At 37.0% G+C, this 16,799-nt stretch overlaps 1 pseudogene; it reads left to right on the top strand.

Annotated features, from left to right (window-relative positions):
* Positions 1 to 10,962: 10,962 nt before the first annotated feature.
* LOC131625379 (nucleobase-ascorbate transporter 2-like) lies at positions 10,963 to 14,199 on the top strand (annotated as a pseudogene).
* The last annotated feature ends 2,600 nt before the right edge of the window (positions 14,200 to 16,799 follow it).

Genomic DNA, 16,799 nt, shown 5'->3' with positions numbered 1-16,799 from the left:
GTTGCCTCATCAGGATCGTTTCATCTAGATCACCATACAAGAACGCAGTCTTCACATCCATCTGTTCCAGTTCAAGATCGAACTGTGCCACCATGGCAAGCAACATTCGAATGGACCTATGCTTCACAACAGGAGAAAACACATCATTGAAGTCGACACCTTCTTTCTGAGTGAAACCCCTTGCAACTAACCTTGCCTTGTATCTTTTCGACGTCACTCCTTCAATTCCTTCCTTAACTTTGAAAATCCATTTACAGCTGACTAACCATGCCCCAACAGGTTTCTTGATTAGTTCCCAAGTATGATTATCATGAAGAGATTTCATCTCATCATCCATGGCCTTCAGCCATTCAGTCTTATTTCGACTCCTCATAACTTCCTTATAGTTTCTAGGTTCTTCGTCTAGAACCTCACTTGCAGAGATTAAGGCATAAGCTATAAGATCTGCATATCCAAGTCTTTGAGGTGGCTTGATGACTCTTCTCGACCTATCTCTCGACAATAGGTAGTCATCGTCAGTTTCCTCAACTTCAGCATCTTCTGCTTCTTCTTCGACTTCATCTGGGATATGCAATTCAGCATCAACATGCTCCACCTCAACAGGAATCTCTACCTGTTCCAGCTCTTCGTCAGATGTTTCTGTACTTCGACCAACATCATCAGTTTTCTTAAAAGCCATTTTAGCTTCATTAAAAACTACATCTCGACTGGTGATACACCTCCTGTGACCTGGCTCTAGGCACCATAGCCTATAAGCTTTGACTCCTTCAGGGTATCCCATGAACATGCATTTCAGAGCTCTAGGTTCGACCTTGTCTTGCCTAATGTGAGCATAGGTTACGCAGCCAAATACTCTCAGTTTGTCGAGATTTGGTGGATGTCCCGACCAAACTTCTTCAGGTGTCTTCATATCTAACGCTGTCGAAGGACATCTGTTTATCAGATATGTTGCTGTCGAAACAGCCTCAGCCCAGAACACCTTTGTTAACCCCGCACTAGTCAACATGCATCTGACTCTCTCCAAAATAGTTCGATTAAACCTTTCAGCCAAACCATTTTGCTGTGGAGTACCTGCAGTAGTTCTATGCCTTGCAATACCAGAGGCAGCACAAAAACTGTCGAATGCCTCATTGCAAAATTCAAGGCCATTGTCGGTTCTCAACCTCTTGACCTTTCTGCCAGTCTGATTTTCAACCAGAGTCTTCCAACTTTTGAAATTCTCAAAAGTTTCATCCTTAGTCTTCTGGATGAATACCCATAATTTTCTGGAATAATCATCTACTATGGATAGAAAATACCTTGCTCCTGAATGTGATGGACACCTTGCAGGCTGTGGTGTCGTTTTCTTTTACCTCCCCGTTTCACTTGGGAGGACGGCACGCTAAACCCTTCACGCGAAATTTGGAAGGAGAGTGCGCCCGTGGTGGGATGAATTTTATTTCAGTTCTTCCTACGATATCACACGAACTTTCTTATTTGTCCTACGAGTAGGAAAGGGGAAAAAAGATCTCAACTAAACCCTAGGAGTTTGCTAAGTGTGGGGATTTACACCTAGACTAGAAATTCTGGAGTCCGGGAGGTCGGTTATACATAGGGAAGTGTTTAAACACCCTACATATCTGTAGTACTCTACAGGAACCTTCTCTGTGTCATTTGTGATTGTGTTTGCTGCTAATGATTGGGAAAGTTTCTCCTTTGTGTTAGGAGAAGGAATTGATTTGATTTTAAAAGACAGACAGACAGACAAACTGACTATTTTTTGGTATTTTATTAGCTCGCTGAGATTCCTTGTGAACCTCATGCCTACATATCCCTAGTGGAAGTCAGAGCTTAATGTAGTTCGGGGAACTAACTAGGGAAATTAATTGTTTTTGGTGCCTTGCTTGAAGCTCAAGGTTGAAGCTTGGAATTAAATCTCTGTTTACAGTAAAGAGACATGAAATCATCTCTACAGAGAGGTATTTGTACTATTCTACCACAAACATTTTGAAAGAGTGACAGAATAACTGAATTCATTTCATTCAAGAGGGGGACCTTACTTGTGTGTGTGCAAGTATGCCAGTCAGATGCCTCTTAAATGAAAGAAAGATGCTCGTCCAAATTAGGGAAAGTGTACAAGTCTGGGGATGTGCCAGAGCATGTCTTTCAGAGTCCTAAATGGGAGACTTTGATTGAAATTGAAATTGAAATGTTTGTTTGTTTGAATGTGGTAGAGTAGTAAAAATATCTCTCTATAGAGATAAGCTATGTCTATCTACTGTATAAAAGATTTGAATTTAGATGGCTTGTATGAGGCCCAAGCTTGAGGCTTTTTGATTTATTAATTAATATTATTGACTCTGGGAGATGACTCCACTGGGAATTAATTACAGGGTATTTTTGTGTTCTGTACAAAGCCCAGAATTGAGGCTGACTCTACTTAGGGAGACTCTATTTGTGTGCCTTGTACAAAGCCCAAGGTTGTGGCTAACTGTTGAGAATAATTGAATGACTCTATTTTATGTGCCTTGTACAAAGCCCAAGGTTGTGGCTGACTCTAGCTAGGGAAAACATTATTTTCTGCCTTGTACAAAGCCCAAGGTTGTGGCGGACTCTTAAATGAATTAAGTATGGGTGACTATATGGGGAAAGATCCTAAGTGTTAGGAATCTTTGACATATGAAAGATATGGTTTATCTGCCTTGTACAAAGCCCAAGGTTGTGGCTACTGAGTGATGAAGGACTCACTGGGGAGACTCTATTATCTGCCTTGTACAATGCCCAAGGTTGAGGCTGACTCTTGACAGGGGAGTTTTATTGTTTGGGTGCCTTGTATGAAGCCCAAGGTTGAGGCTAACTGTTTTTGTTGGTTTTGACTCTACTGAGGAGGTTTTATTTATTAAAAGACTGTTTTTCTTTGGAAGCTAACCCTTTCCAGGGATTTTGACTCAGCTAGTGAATTTGTCTGTTAAAAGACTGACTTTATCATGTTTTTTGGAGGCTGACCCTTTCCAGGGGTTCTGACTCTTTTGGGGAAATTATCTCCTAAGAGAATGAAATTATTTTTAATTAATTTTGGAGGCTAACCCTTTCCAGGGGTTTTGACATTTTTAGACAGATGTTGGAGGCTGACCCTTTCCAGGGGTTTTGACATTTTAGACAGATGTTGGAGGCCAACCCTTTCCAGGGGTTTTGACATTTTAGACAGATGTTGGAGGCTGACCCTTTCCAGGGGTTTTGACATTTTTAGACAGATGTTGGAGGCTGACCCTTTCCAGGGGTTTTGACATTTTAGACAGATGTTGGAGGCTGACCCTTTCCAGGGGTTTTGACATTTTTAGACAGATGTTGGAGGCTGACCCTTTCCAGGGGTTTTTTATTAAAATGAATGGCAGAAAGATTATCTAATGGAGACTTCTTGTTTAAAGCCCAAGATGAAGGCTGACTCAATGCTGAGGATGACCAAACATGGATCCTAGACTCTGCTAAGGAAGATTGATGAAGATAAAGGTGATAGAGACTGTCCATGTCTCTCATTCCAAAAATGTACTCAATGTGAAATTGAGACAAACTTAGCTGGTTTAAAGTCTGGTTTTAAATTGGAAGAAACTCACCAGGGTAGGCTAAAAGGTGACTAAAGACCTGTTCCTATGTTTATAAGAAACCTGATGGGTCCTTGTATACAAGCTCAAGAGGAAGCTGGAAATGCTTTTAAGAAGCCTGTGGGTCCTTGTACAAAGCCCAAGAGGAGGCTAATCGAGGGTCCTTGTTATAGCACAAGAGAAAGCTATGTAGTTTTGAACTTATTTTGGCTCTAAGCAAATGGGTAAGAGGTTTCACCGGGAATAATTCCTCTTTGGGTGGATGTGTCCTATTATTTGGATTCTAAGGTTTTTGCCAAGATGTTTCACCGGGAATAATTCATCTTGGGGGTTTGAACTACAGATCTCTAATTAGGAAAGAGCCTTCACCGGGAAGACATTCTCAATCCTAGGTCATATTCCTATAATATATATATATATAGTTTAACTGTCCTAAGGTTTATACTCAAACGTAGTTCTAAACTAATATATGCACAATTTATATTTGACAGTAATTTAAACAAAGACTGTAAATTGAAAGCTTGTAAAGCCTAACCTGGATGGAGTGGAGGCCATTGAAGAAGTATGTACAGAGCCTCAACAGTATTTTTGTTGTTTTGTTGATAGCAGTTGAATATATATGATAAACAGTTAATGGTTTTTGAAAACAGAAGAAGTGGAGATGGACAAAGGTCACATAGGTATCTGAAGAGTTTCACCGGGAATAATGCCCTTCAAATACCAGAAGAATGTTTTGAAAACAGAAAGAAGATTTTGAAAATACAGTTTTTGAAAACAAGCTAAGAAGAGAAGGTTTTTGGGACTTACACTCTATTAGAGGCCCATTACTTTGCAGTACTGGTGATAAAAGCAGTTGAAAATGATTTGAAATGATATAAGGTTTTGTTGTTTGGAAACCTTAATCATCCGTTTAATCGGAGATTGATAACAGCTTTGAAAATTGACAAAAGTCAACTTAATTAAAGTAAAAATAAAGATTTTTACTTAATTAAGACCTAAATAATTAGGGTTTTATCATAAACTTATTTACAAAGTGATTAGGTTAAAATAAAGTGATAATATATATTTAAAGTATTTAAGAAACACTTAAAAACATACTATTTTAAACCTAATTAAAAACTCAAGAAATAAATAATATTTTTATGATTTTTTTGACTATTCACAAAATAGATATATTAAATAATAGGTGTATGAAAAATGAAGTGAAAATGATTTATTTTGATAAGTTAAATAAATATGTGAAGTTGTGAAGAGAAATGAAAGAAATTAGTGTTAAAAAAAATAAGTTTTGGCCCTTGGAGGGTTTGAACCCACGCCCTTGAGGTCACCAGCCCAAAACAACACCACTGAGCCAACGCGCGCTCAGTGTTAGTGACTTGCCTTCATTTGGTTATGTTTCAAAACACGTTGTAAATCTTTGAAAAATAAAAGAACCAAAAAGTCTGGGGCGAGGGGGATTCGAACCCCAGACCTTTGGCATGAGGAGACTAAGAGCGCATGTGTGGCCACTAGGGCAAGTTATTCAGTCGTTAATAAAACACACACCATTCAAAATAAAATAAACTCTCCCCTGAGAATTCAAATTTGCGCGCCACCACCATCTTCATCTTCAACCTCAAGCTCTCCATTTTTGAATTTCTGAACTTACTCGTTTCTCAACCATTTGCAACGATGTAAACATGAAACTTGCTCTAAATTCACTCACGATTCTAAATATGTAACTAACATGAACTATCATTAACTACATCTAACTAATTTACCAGAAATCGTGAAGAACCCTAAAATTTCAAAATTAAATTAAATGACTATACTGAAAGATAAATGGATGATGATAGAGGGTTTTCAATCCTCTGATGATGCTGAACAAGATAGAATCGATCTATTTCACAAAGAGTACTTAAATTAAAGAGAGAGAGAGTTCAGAAACTTACCTCTGAAAATGGAGATCGTGAGGATGATAGAGAGCAACTGGGCTTGTATGAATGATCCCAAAAGCTTCCTTGTGGCTCAGTGATGCTAACTGGATGCTTGTAATGACCTCAAACCTCCTGAATTGTTCTATGGACCTCCCTCGATTTCAGCTTCAAGTGAACATGGAGGGTGTTGATTCTCGAGTTACAGATGAGCTGCAGCCATCTGGTTAGCTTCACTATGACCTGAGGAGTGTGTCTGGATGATTGGCTTGCCTTGAAACCTTCTGAATCACTCCATGGACCTCCAACTGCAGGTGCTCCAAAGTGAGAGCAACAATGGGGTTCCTCCACCTACAGAAGTGATCCAGGTGCTTGGATCACCTCAAATGACCTCCCTTGAGATGTTAGAATGCTCACTTCCCAAAGATAAGCTCTGGTTTGAAGAAATCGATTCTTCTTGCCAAAGAACTTTGAAAAACAATGAACAAGAGAAGAGAAAGAGAAAGCAAGTAATATGGTTGCTTTGGTGTGTTTTTCTACTGAATTGTGCTCTCCTATTTATAGGCAAATGTCTCAGTACTGAATGAGAGAGTGAGCTTTCTTAGTGAAGCAAGTTTGGTTTCTTAGCCATGAAGAAATTTCAAAGAATATCCAAGTGTGATCATTGCATTTTCGAGCCACCTCCCCTATCCATTGATTCTATCTGATCTTAGGGGACAATTCAGATGCAAAGTGAGCTCTAATTGGTTGATGAGAAGATTCCTTGGGTGATTCATCAATTTGCCATAAATTCTCAAATGTAATCATTACATAATCACATGTTCTTGTTTTAGGAATCTTCTTCAATTATCATGGCATGGTGAAAATGAATGCATGGCATGTTTGCAGATGTATTATGGGTCATGTAGCATCTGTATTTGAGGTCATGTGCACAAAACTTCAAAGTTCCAAAATGATGCATGACCTATAATTTCACTTCATGAGGTCAACTTTGAACAAGCATAACTCTTAGCTCAAATTGAATTTTGAGAAGGTTGAACACAATTTGGAAAGCCCTAAACATCTACTTTAAATCATTAGTTTATGTCTTCTTCAGAATCCTTTGGGAAATTTGTGAAAAATGAGGTCAAAGTTGGAAGAAAACTAGGTTAAAACACTTAGAAAAATTTCTAAGTGTTTATGACCTAAACTTCAAAATTTCCAAAACTTCATAAATGGTTGATCTTTTGAAAAAATTTCCCTTGTAAGATGTTGTTTTATTTGGCAAGATCTACAACTTTCATGTTGGAAGTTTTTTGAGTTGTGTAGGTGAAATTTTGAGATCTCACCATGCCCTCAAAAACCCTAATTCCCGACTTTTCGCTCCTTGATGAATTTCTTTGAATTTCTTTGGTCAAATGACTTTGACATCCATATATTGATGATATTGATCTTTGAAAGTCATTTTTTGACCAAAAACCTTAAAAGTCAATGATGATCCTTCACAGTTGACTTTTCCTGACAAAGTGAATTTTTGGGCTTTTGTGTAGAAATAAGATCTTCTCCCCAAATGGATGATATAAATGGATTATATGGAGGTAGTAGAGATCCTTGAATCATGTCTTGAGTTTTGGATTCATGCCCTGATCAGAAGTCAACTATCTTGGTGAATTAGGTCAAAACCCTAATTTGTCGACCATGTGAAAATAATGACTGTAGACTTTGGATTGAAGTGTGATGTCCAGTAGATCTTGTAATATGAGTTATTTGAAGATGATTGATGTCTTTGAATGACCCTCTGAGGTTTTTTAGGGTTTCCCAAATGTGATCCCTGATTTCAGTCCTTGATAGGCTCAAAACCCTAGTCTGGTGACCTGAGTAAACCTGTACTCATATGACTGGATGTCTAATCAATCATAGATGAGAAAAGTGAAGTCTTTGAGCCTCATGATTGTATTAGGGACTAATCCTTGTATTGATTGATCCTTTGCCTGAGCTTCCTTGTCTCTGAGCATCCTTGATTGGATACCAGATGGAGAAGTGGCTGCTCTGGGAACTTGTCTTGACCTGATGAAAAATCTTGAATATATGCCATCTCAGGGGGGTCAAAAATTAGGGTATGACAATGATACCAGAAGCTGTTGTGAAATTTGTTGAGCCTCCAGCTGCTGTGTCGATTAACTACTTTGTCTTTATTCTCAGCCCGTTCACAAACATTTGCATCTGTTCAGTTTTGTCCATATTGTGTGTCGGACATGCCACCAAAGTCCTCTTGAACCTTTTATAGGCATCCCCTAAAGACTCACCCTCCTTTTGCTTGAAGTTCAGAATTTCATACCTTTTTCGTAGAAAGACTGACGCTGGAAAATATTCATTTAGGAAAGCTTTTTCCATCTCTCCCCACGATGTGATACTGCCTGCTGGTAGCGAATAGAACCACTCATATGCCTCTTCTGCTAGAGTAAAAGGGAACATCCTCAATCTCTTTGCTTCTTCGGTATGATCATCAATTTTTAGAGTGGTGCTCATGGTCAAAAATCTCTGCAGATGCTTGTTTGCGTCTTCGTTAACCTTTCCGGTGAAAGGTTTCCTTTCAAGCTGATTGATGGTGCATGGGTGTAGTTGAAAATTTGCAGCATTTACCGGTTGGTTGACAATTGTTTGTCTTCTCCCCGGTGTGTTTGCAGCACCGTAGTCACCAAGGAGCCTCTCAGGAGGAGGAGGATTTTCACCCATGGTTTCTTCTTCACTTTCAAACTCTGAATCGGAATGAACTGACACAATTTCCTCTTCAGGTTCCAGATTAGCCAACCGAGCTTGTCTACGCCTTGCGTGCAAAGTTCTTTCAATTTCTGCGTCAAAAAGAAATTCAGCTGAGGACTTACCTCGCATACACAGATTAGACAAATATTAGAATTAGGAAAAATAAATAGTGCAGAAAATAAAATTTTAGTCGCAGAGCAACAAAATCCTAACTGAAATAAATCTAGAACTCTATAATCTTTGGCAGTCCCCGGCAACGGCGCCAAAAACTTGATAAGAAAATAGCAAGTGTATTATTTTTGCCTATGTAGTAGTAATGGGAAAATCCCAAGTATCGAATCTCAAGGACTGCTTGACGATATAGAGTTTTATCAGTGTTTCAATCAAACAAAAGTTCAAAAGGTTGTTTTGGTTGTTTTTGCAAATAATGTAAATAAGCAGAATATTAAAACGATGAACAGAGATGAGTAGGTTGCTAGGGGCCGGTGAATGATTCTTCCTGTAACAACTATCCTTCTCAATACAATAACATAGTTTCACAATTGATTACCGGTTCTCAAGAATATCTAATCCTAAGGCCTTAGTGAAAAGATCTTTGACGTCACAACCTAATTACTATGTCCATAGATAATTATAATTATGATCAAGCATTCCAATACCAAGAATTTCCGGTTAAGATAAAATATCCCTAGTCCTAGGTGATAATTATTATCCAATGTTCTTACTCATGTCAATGAACAATTGCTGTCCAGCTAAATTCATTCATACAATTTCATTATCCGTTTGTCCGACGGTTAAGGCATAAAGAACAGATGTAAAACAAACCAATTATATGAAAACCAAATTGTTATTGTATCAAGGAAATAAAGTTATCACATTCATAATCAAGATCACCCCCTAGAAATGGGGGGTTTAGCTACTCATAACAATAATAAAAATCATAGTTTGAATTGTAGACATTACAGATAAACAAAGGGAATCAGATCTTCAATCGCGAATGCTCATGGAAATCTTCATTCCTTGCTTCGAATCTGAATTCTCCAGCTTCTTCAATGTATTTTCGCTCCCCAATTCGTCGAACCCTTGTCCAAACGCATTCTGGTCCTTTTATTTCTGTCTGACTGGGCTTTTCAGCAAGAAAGCCCAAATCTTCACGTGCACACGCGTGTGGGAACGCGTCTGGCTCAAATGACACGCGTCTGGGGACGCGTCTTGGCAGGGGGAATGTTTCCTTTGAAATTTTGCACTCCTGGACGCGTGTGGACATGCGTTTTGTCCTGTGACACGCGTCTGCAAACGCGTTTGAGCAGAGGGAAGTTTTCTGGTTCTCCTCAAGGCATGGGACGGGTGTGGAAACGCGTGTGGAAACGCGTTTAGGCTTGAGAGACGCGTCCTGGAACGCGTGTGACCAGAGAATTGCAGTTTAGCTTTGAGAAACGCGTCTGGGGACGCGTGTGACCAGCAGATGTGCTTTTTTTCGGTTTCTTCATTTTTTTCACTGATTTTCTCCACTTCATTCATCTGAGTCTGCAAACACTTAAACACAATACCAAAGCATAAAATGACGAATAATGAATTAAATCATAAAATAAAATACTTCAACGAAAACTAAAAATAACAGTAAAAACATGTGTAAAAACCACTGATCAACATCCAATAAACTTCGGTTTTTTGCAGTTTTCGGTTTTTTTGGATCGGTTTGCAGTTTTTATTTGGATTGGTTTGGATTTGAACACCCCTATCCCGAAACACCACTTCATACATAGGAATTAAATCCGGGGTATACACATCACAAATTCGGTCATCTTCGGCCGCAATAAGAACCGACCACCCTTCTCCCACCTTGGTAAAGACATCAGAGTCTTCCTCCACGAAATAACTCTCTATGTCCAGTGCTTCCTGATGCACCCAGGCCAGCTGAGGCACCTCTTGCCGGGCTGGAGGGGTAGAGGACGACGAGTCCGACGCCGTCGGACGAGTTTCATCGGTCATTTTTCACCTGAAACACAGGGGAGAACAATGAATTCGACAATTAAATCAAATCCACCCTTCCACCATCGTACAGAGTGAAAGGGCACTTCAACGGCCCAGAGACCAGATAAACCGCGCCCTTGCCCCCTCCATAACCACAAATTCCGAGCTAGACGAAGTTCGCGCCCGGGAAAAGGGCAAAAACGCAAGACATCTGACTACGACGCACGTACACGAAGAAAAACACCAAAAATGACCGAGAAGTCTCTTATCTCCGCCATACGCCACCACCTTCATCATCTATTTTCATCAAAGCCTTCCTAAAAACCTACCCTAACCACATGCAATCAGTTCTAAAACAACGATCGAAGCATAAAATACAGAAATAAAAGATCAAAGGTTGACTTACAGGTATGATTTTGATGAAAAGTTGAAGAATCTGTAACAAACATCGGAGAGGCATAACATTGGACAGAACTTGCGTCCTTTGCGAATCTGAGTTAGAATCTACGTCGCATTTGTTTGGCAGCTGTGTAATATCGGAAGGAGTGTGGAGGAGAATTATATTATGACTGGGAAATGATCTAGATTTGTCAAAGGAGGAGCTGCAAAACTTCTTTCATCATTGGAATAAGTTAAGCAAAATGAAGACCAGAATCACGGTAGCAATTGTGTGGCTCGCAACTATGTGGAGTTTATGGCTGGTAAGGAACGAAATCGTCTTCACTAATTCAGAATTTAGTTTCAATGAAATCATGACGGTTATTGTTTCTAGGTCCTGGTATTTCCCCTCCTTTGCTATAGAGGGTGACTTTTTGTAATAGGGTGGAGTATCCCTTATACTCCCTATTATTGAATTACCTATTAAAAAAAAGATTTATTCATTCATTTAATTTTTTATTTTTTATAAACTTTACAATCTCTACAATATCATTCTTTCTTTTAATTGTTATTTTAAAGATTGTCCTAAACTTACATAATATATTTTAGGTCGTTTAGGTAAGATTGCAAAGATTCGGTTTGATCAAAACGAGAGAATTTCAAAAGCTGCTATTAGAACATATTTGCTAGAACGATCACCTGTTTATCAAGATTCTGATCCTGAGAAATTATCATCGCTTCTATATGCTTTGTGTGAGTTAGTTTAATTGATATTTTCTTGTCTCTAAGATGTTGAACGGTTCAAATTAGGAAATCCAAGAAACTTTCATTATCTTAATCAATCAAATAGCTATGAGTTGAATACATTGGATGATTCAAAGGGGTACACTTTGTTAAAATTCCTTATTAAATAGTTCTTCCATTAATTTTTCTACTTTTTTCATTCCTAAGATAAATTTTCATATGATATCCCTCTCGTATGAGGATGCTGTATTTCCAATTGTAGTTGTTGTACTTCATTTTGAATTGTAGTGTGATTTATTTTACATTTATATTTCTTTGTATTATAATTATTTTTTCATTGTAGACCATTGGTTTATGTGTTGATAAGGTTTTCTTGTGGTTGTATGTTATGTTAGGGAGTTTGAGTATGTTGATGATCACCGGGATGGTAAAATTGACATGGTTTTGAATGGAAGATTGAACAAGTGTGGTGTTATTATTCCTCATTTTGATGTCGGTGTTAAAGAAATTGAGGGGATGTAGATGTTATGGTTATAGGAGGAACTGAGTCATTGGTGGATTATCAATTTCGGGATTCTACAAGTAAATTATAGCCAACATTCTATATTTTATGTTAGTGCCAACCACCATATTAGTTATGTATCTTTTTTCTTTTATTCTTTTAAAATTTTGCGTCAAAGATATAACTGACAGAGATAAACTTCACTTGGTTTGGTTTGGCCTGAACTTTTGAAGGACTAGTGCCTTGCATTTGTTTGTTAGGGTAGAAGACTTGGTTGTGAACTTGGAATGGACTTGTTCTGGTGAGGAGGAGGAGGAGGAGGAGGCAATTCAAGATGAAACTTCAACCTCACTCATCTACTATCTACTATACAAACATATACTAAGACATTGACCATTCTACCTAAACTGCCCTTCCCTTAAAAAAAAATTAACACTACAATTTGGACATTTTAGTATTTAACAAAATAACCCTATCACTTTTTTATTGTCCAATGAAAATGAATGCTTTTGCCAGGTGTCATTCTTCTTTCTCCTATCTTCCCTCTTCACGATTCATTCTCTCATCACAATTCATTCTCTCATCACAATTCATTCTCTCTTCATATTCAAATTCTCCTTCCCTCTTCTCTCTTATCTCTCCTCAAACCCTAAATGTCTATACAAACCTAATAATGCCGCCGCTTTCATCCACCATTCTACATAAAAGTGTCCTTCCCTAATACTACAGCCGCTTTCATACGAGTGAAGAACTTTGTTGATCCCGGGTTATACATGAATAAGAAGCAGGATGTGTTTTGGGTTACACAGAGGAGAAGTAGAACAACTGCTTTCAAGCCTTTCATAGGTGAATATACTTTTTCTTGTCTCCTGGGTTTCGTTTCCCTTTTTCATTTTGGTTTTTATGATTTTTCAGAATAGATTTATGTGGATATAAATGTTCTTTTATGTTTGCATTTTAGTTTTTCTTGTCTCTAACAAATTCTTATGGTTTTCCTTTGAGCTTTAGAGGAATAGGTTTTTTTTTTCCGCTGCTTTTGCAAAGAGTAGAATTGTAGCATCAAGTATACAAATTATTTTTGAATTTAGTTAAAGTACTGCAATTTGTTCTAGGTAAACCTTTCTTTTAAAACCAAAGATTGAAAATTATTATATAAATATGTAGTATTATCAAATATGAAATTAACTATGTCGTTTTTCATTTAATGCAGATTCTTCAGCCCACTTGGAATGGTTCCAGTAATTACATTAGTTGGTTTTGGTTAATTTGACAGAGGCTTTCATGTGGTATAGGAAAACACAAACCACCTGACTTTTACTATATAACTTTTTTGTATCATATATTGTTGTTCATTATGTTGTTCTGTCCTATTTCAGGTGGAGACTTATGTTGAAATTGGAATTCCCATGCTAATCATGTTTATAATCTTCTCCCAGGTACAAATCAAATAATTGGATTAGAAAATTTGGATTAGTGTTTAGTAAGAAAATTGCTTTTAATTGTCTTACTCTTTTTTTGTTCAATTTGTTACACCTGCATTGATTTGAAATTGATTTTAAAGTATTATGAAATGTTGTTTGCAGCTCTTGAAAACTTTTCAGACAAGACATGTACCGATACTAGAGCGATTTGCGCTGCTCATATCGACAACGGTGACATGGCATATGCACATCTATTTATAGCGAGTGAACCATACAAACACCAACCGGATTTAACGCAACATAATTGCAGGACAGATAGGGCTAATCTCATTTCTTCTGCTCCTTGGTTGGTATCAATATCACCTTGATTGTTTAATATATTTATGTTATTATGTATTAGTGTAGCTAAAATGATGTTGATTTCTTGAACATGTTACTGTATGATAAAGATTCCATACCCTCTTGAATGGGGTGCTCCTACATTTGATGCTGGCCATTCTTTTGGAATGATGGCTGCTGTTTTAGTCTCATTAATCGAGGTATTTTCAAATACATAAACATTTGATGCTCTACCGTATAACTTCTAAAGAAACGGTCACCGCCTTTGATGTTTTGACAGTTAGCTGGAGCATTCAAGGAAGCATCGCGTCTAGCGAGTGCCACACCACCTCCTGCTCATGTACTAAGTCGTGGTATCGGTTGGCAGGGAATTGGAATTTTGCTGAATGGCCTTTTCGGAACACTGACTGGTTTAATTGTTTCAGTGTATGTGCTATTAAACATATTCTGATTCATAGTTTTCATTTTTTAGAGACAGAAATTGATTCTTTTAATATCATGACAGAGAGAATGTAGGACTTCTAGGAAGCAACCGTGTCGGAAGTCGAAGAGTCATTCAAGTTTCTGTTGGTTTTATGATATTCTTCTCAATGTAAGGTGAGTGACAAACTATATTGTTGTGTTGTCTTAGATATAACACTATGATATACGTTCATACACTAACCATGATCCTTAATAGTTAAATTTCAACTGTAGAAGATTGCAACCATTAAAACAATCTCCATTGTAACAATAACACTACAATATACATACATACACAATTCATAGTCCTCAATAGTTTAATTAGTTGCAGAGTTATAATTGAGCCTCATGTAGTTAGTTGTCTAACGGTAGAGAATTCACTTCCAAACATGACCTAATGTTAAATCTATAAGATCTTTATATGAAATGTTTCAATGTTTGCAATTAGAAATTTAAGTCTTCTAATATTTATCTACTGACGATTTCGAGAGCTAAAGATCATGCTTTAACATTTTTTAAATTTGTGTTTAGAGACTAGCTGGGATGATGATGGTATAAAACTTGATGCACGAAGTTGTTGGGCATTATCAACAGTGGCAGCTGTGGAAGGCATCAACTGATGCTAAAAGTTGCAGTTGTACACCAGCCTGTTTCCGTTGCAACCGATGTCGGAGGATATGCACTAACAAGTGTTCATTTTCGTGTAGATGAGACAGATATACATGAAATATATGTTTACAAAGCAAGGGTGAAGGGGTGAAATATCTGTTTCGGAGGATATGCTAATAGTCTTACTACATTTTTTTGGCATACTAAGGCTTAGAATAGTCACTATGTGTTAGCTGGAGATTTCGACCGCTATGTATGTTCTTCGAAGATTTAAGTTTTTTGAAGAGAGAATGGCTTTGGATTGTTATTCTGGAAAATATTATATATGTTGGAGATTCCTAGAATCGAAGCTTGATCGAGATAGGTAGTCTTCAAAGCTTTTAATGGCCTTCGAAATACAAAGTTGTTGGAACTTAAAGTATTTTGACCCATTCTCACGAAGAACACGTTGCCACGTATCAAATAAGGTTCGAGCGGGAAGTTTTGAATTTCGAAATGTTCTATTTAAATCAACGAGGACAGATGGCGCCCCAGGGATTCGAAACGCATGCATGTGGGCAACATGGCATTTTTTTAGTGTAGGACCGTTAGGGTTGAATTAGTATAAATAAGGGTCTTAGTATCAGGATCCAGGGTGTTCATTTTGTACCAATTACTCACAAATCGCTCAAGTATCAAGTGTTAAGAGAACGAGTTTTCGCTGAGAATTGTACGTGTAACACCAACACCTTACATATGTTTGTATTTCTATTATCGAATCGAAGTATCTTTTACATTCCTTTACTTTTTCGTTAAGTCCTTTTATTCTAGCAATTTACATTTTCTTTACATTCTCGTTGAAGTTTATTTATGTTTATTGTCTAACCAATTTATGTTTCGTCATACATTTACTTAGTTTATTTTGCAAGTTATTCATAGATTTACACCATCTCATTATAGAAAAATAAAAAACCAACAGAACAAGAACCAAATCATCTCAAAAGACAACTTTTCGACACATGTCCCCATCAATCTAGTCGATCCTGCAAGTAACCAAGGATATTCATAATTTGGAAGACTAGCGGTTGTTTACCGGAAATCACCGTAAACACAATGCTACAATACTAAAGTTATGTTTGGAATTTTTTTTTTGTGTTTATGCAGTGTTTTGTTTGGAGTTAATTAGTGCAGCTATGATATTTGGCATGGATTAAATGGTGTGGCTGTTAGTTTACATCAGAATTTGTATTGGTTTTGGTTATGGCATGATGTTTGAATTGAGTGAATGAGGTTTAGGTAAGAGTTATACTTTGAGTAAGACTTATGTTGTGTGCATTATTGTTAATTTGTTTGCCTTACTACAATGAAACTGTGAAGCTGTACCAGCTAAAGTGTAGGATTCCATTTGACAGCATTTTCTTGTGGTAATAATCTTATTGGATTTGAATCTTACTATCTGAGTTTATTAGTTCAAATGATGAATAGGGCTAACCATATTTTTTTAACAACAAAGATATACTCAAAGTAGTGAATTTGCCACCAGTTAAAATTTAAAACCTTATTTAAGGTTACATAGGTTTAATATAATTTTACTCCTACTGTCATCACTTAGTCTAACACAAAACCTGCCAGAATGTAATTGCATATTTGAATTTCTAATACTTAACAAGATTTCGGAGAAGTGCTAGATATATTTTTCAATATGGTATGTATAAGGCCGTGCCACATTCTATGACCTAAATGTGATGCCTTTGTCTTAGTATTTCTTTGCAATTGGCTGTAATTCAACTAAGAAAAATATCTGACATCGTCTTGAATTATAAAGGAAGAGATAAACTAAAACTCTATATATACATCTATTCTAATTTTTTATTCCAAAGTGCATCGGAAAATGACACTAATTTTTTGGTTTACAATGTTATGAAGAATATATTAGTTATTTATTTTGGAAAGTGTGGAATAGATATATCAGGATGTTTGAAAGAAATCTATGTCTTATCATTTTTATTGTGTTATTACTTTGCAGAGTTGTAGTTTGTATGCATTATCACTTTTGGGTGCAATTTTGTTCCTTAATTTCTATTTGTTGTTTCATGTCTATTTGTTTCATGGCTTCTATAGGACTTTAATTAGTTTTATATTGTTCATAACCACT

Source organism: Vicia villosa, unplaced genomic scaffold (assembly GCF_029867415.1).
Source record: "Vicia villosa cultivar HV-30 ecotype Madison, WI unplaced genomic scaffold, Vvil1.0 ctg.000211F_1_1_3, whole genome shotgun sequence".
Taxonomy (NCBI): Eukaryota; Viridiplantae; Streptophyta; class Magnoliopsida; order Fabales; family Fabaceae; genus Vicia; species Vicia villosa.
The sequence above is the reverse complement of the archived record's forward strand: the minus strand, read 5'-3'. Positions and strand labels throughout refer to the sequence as shown.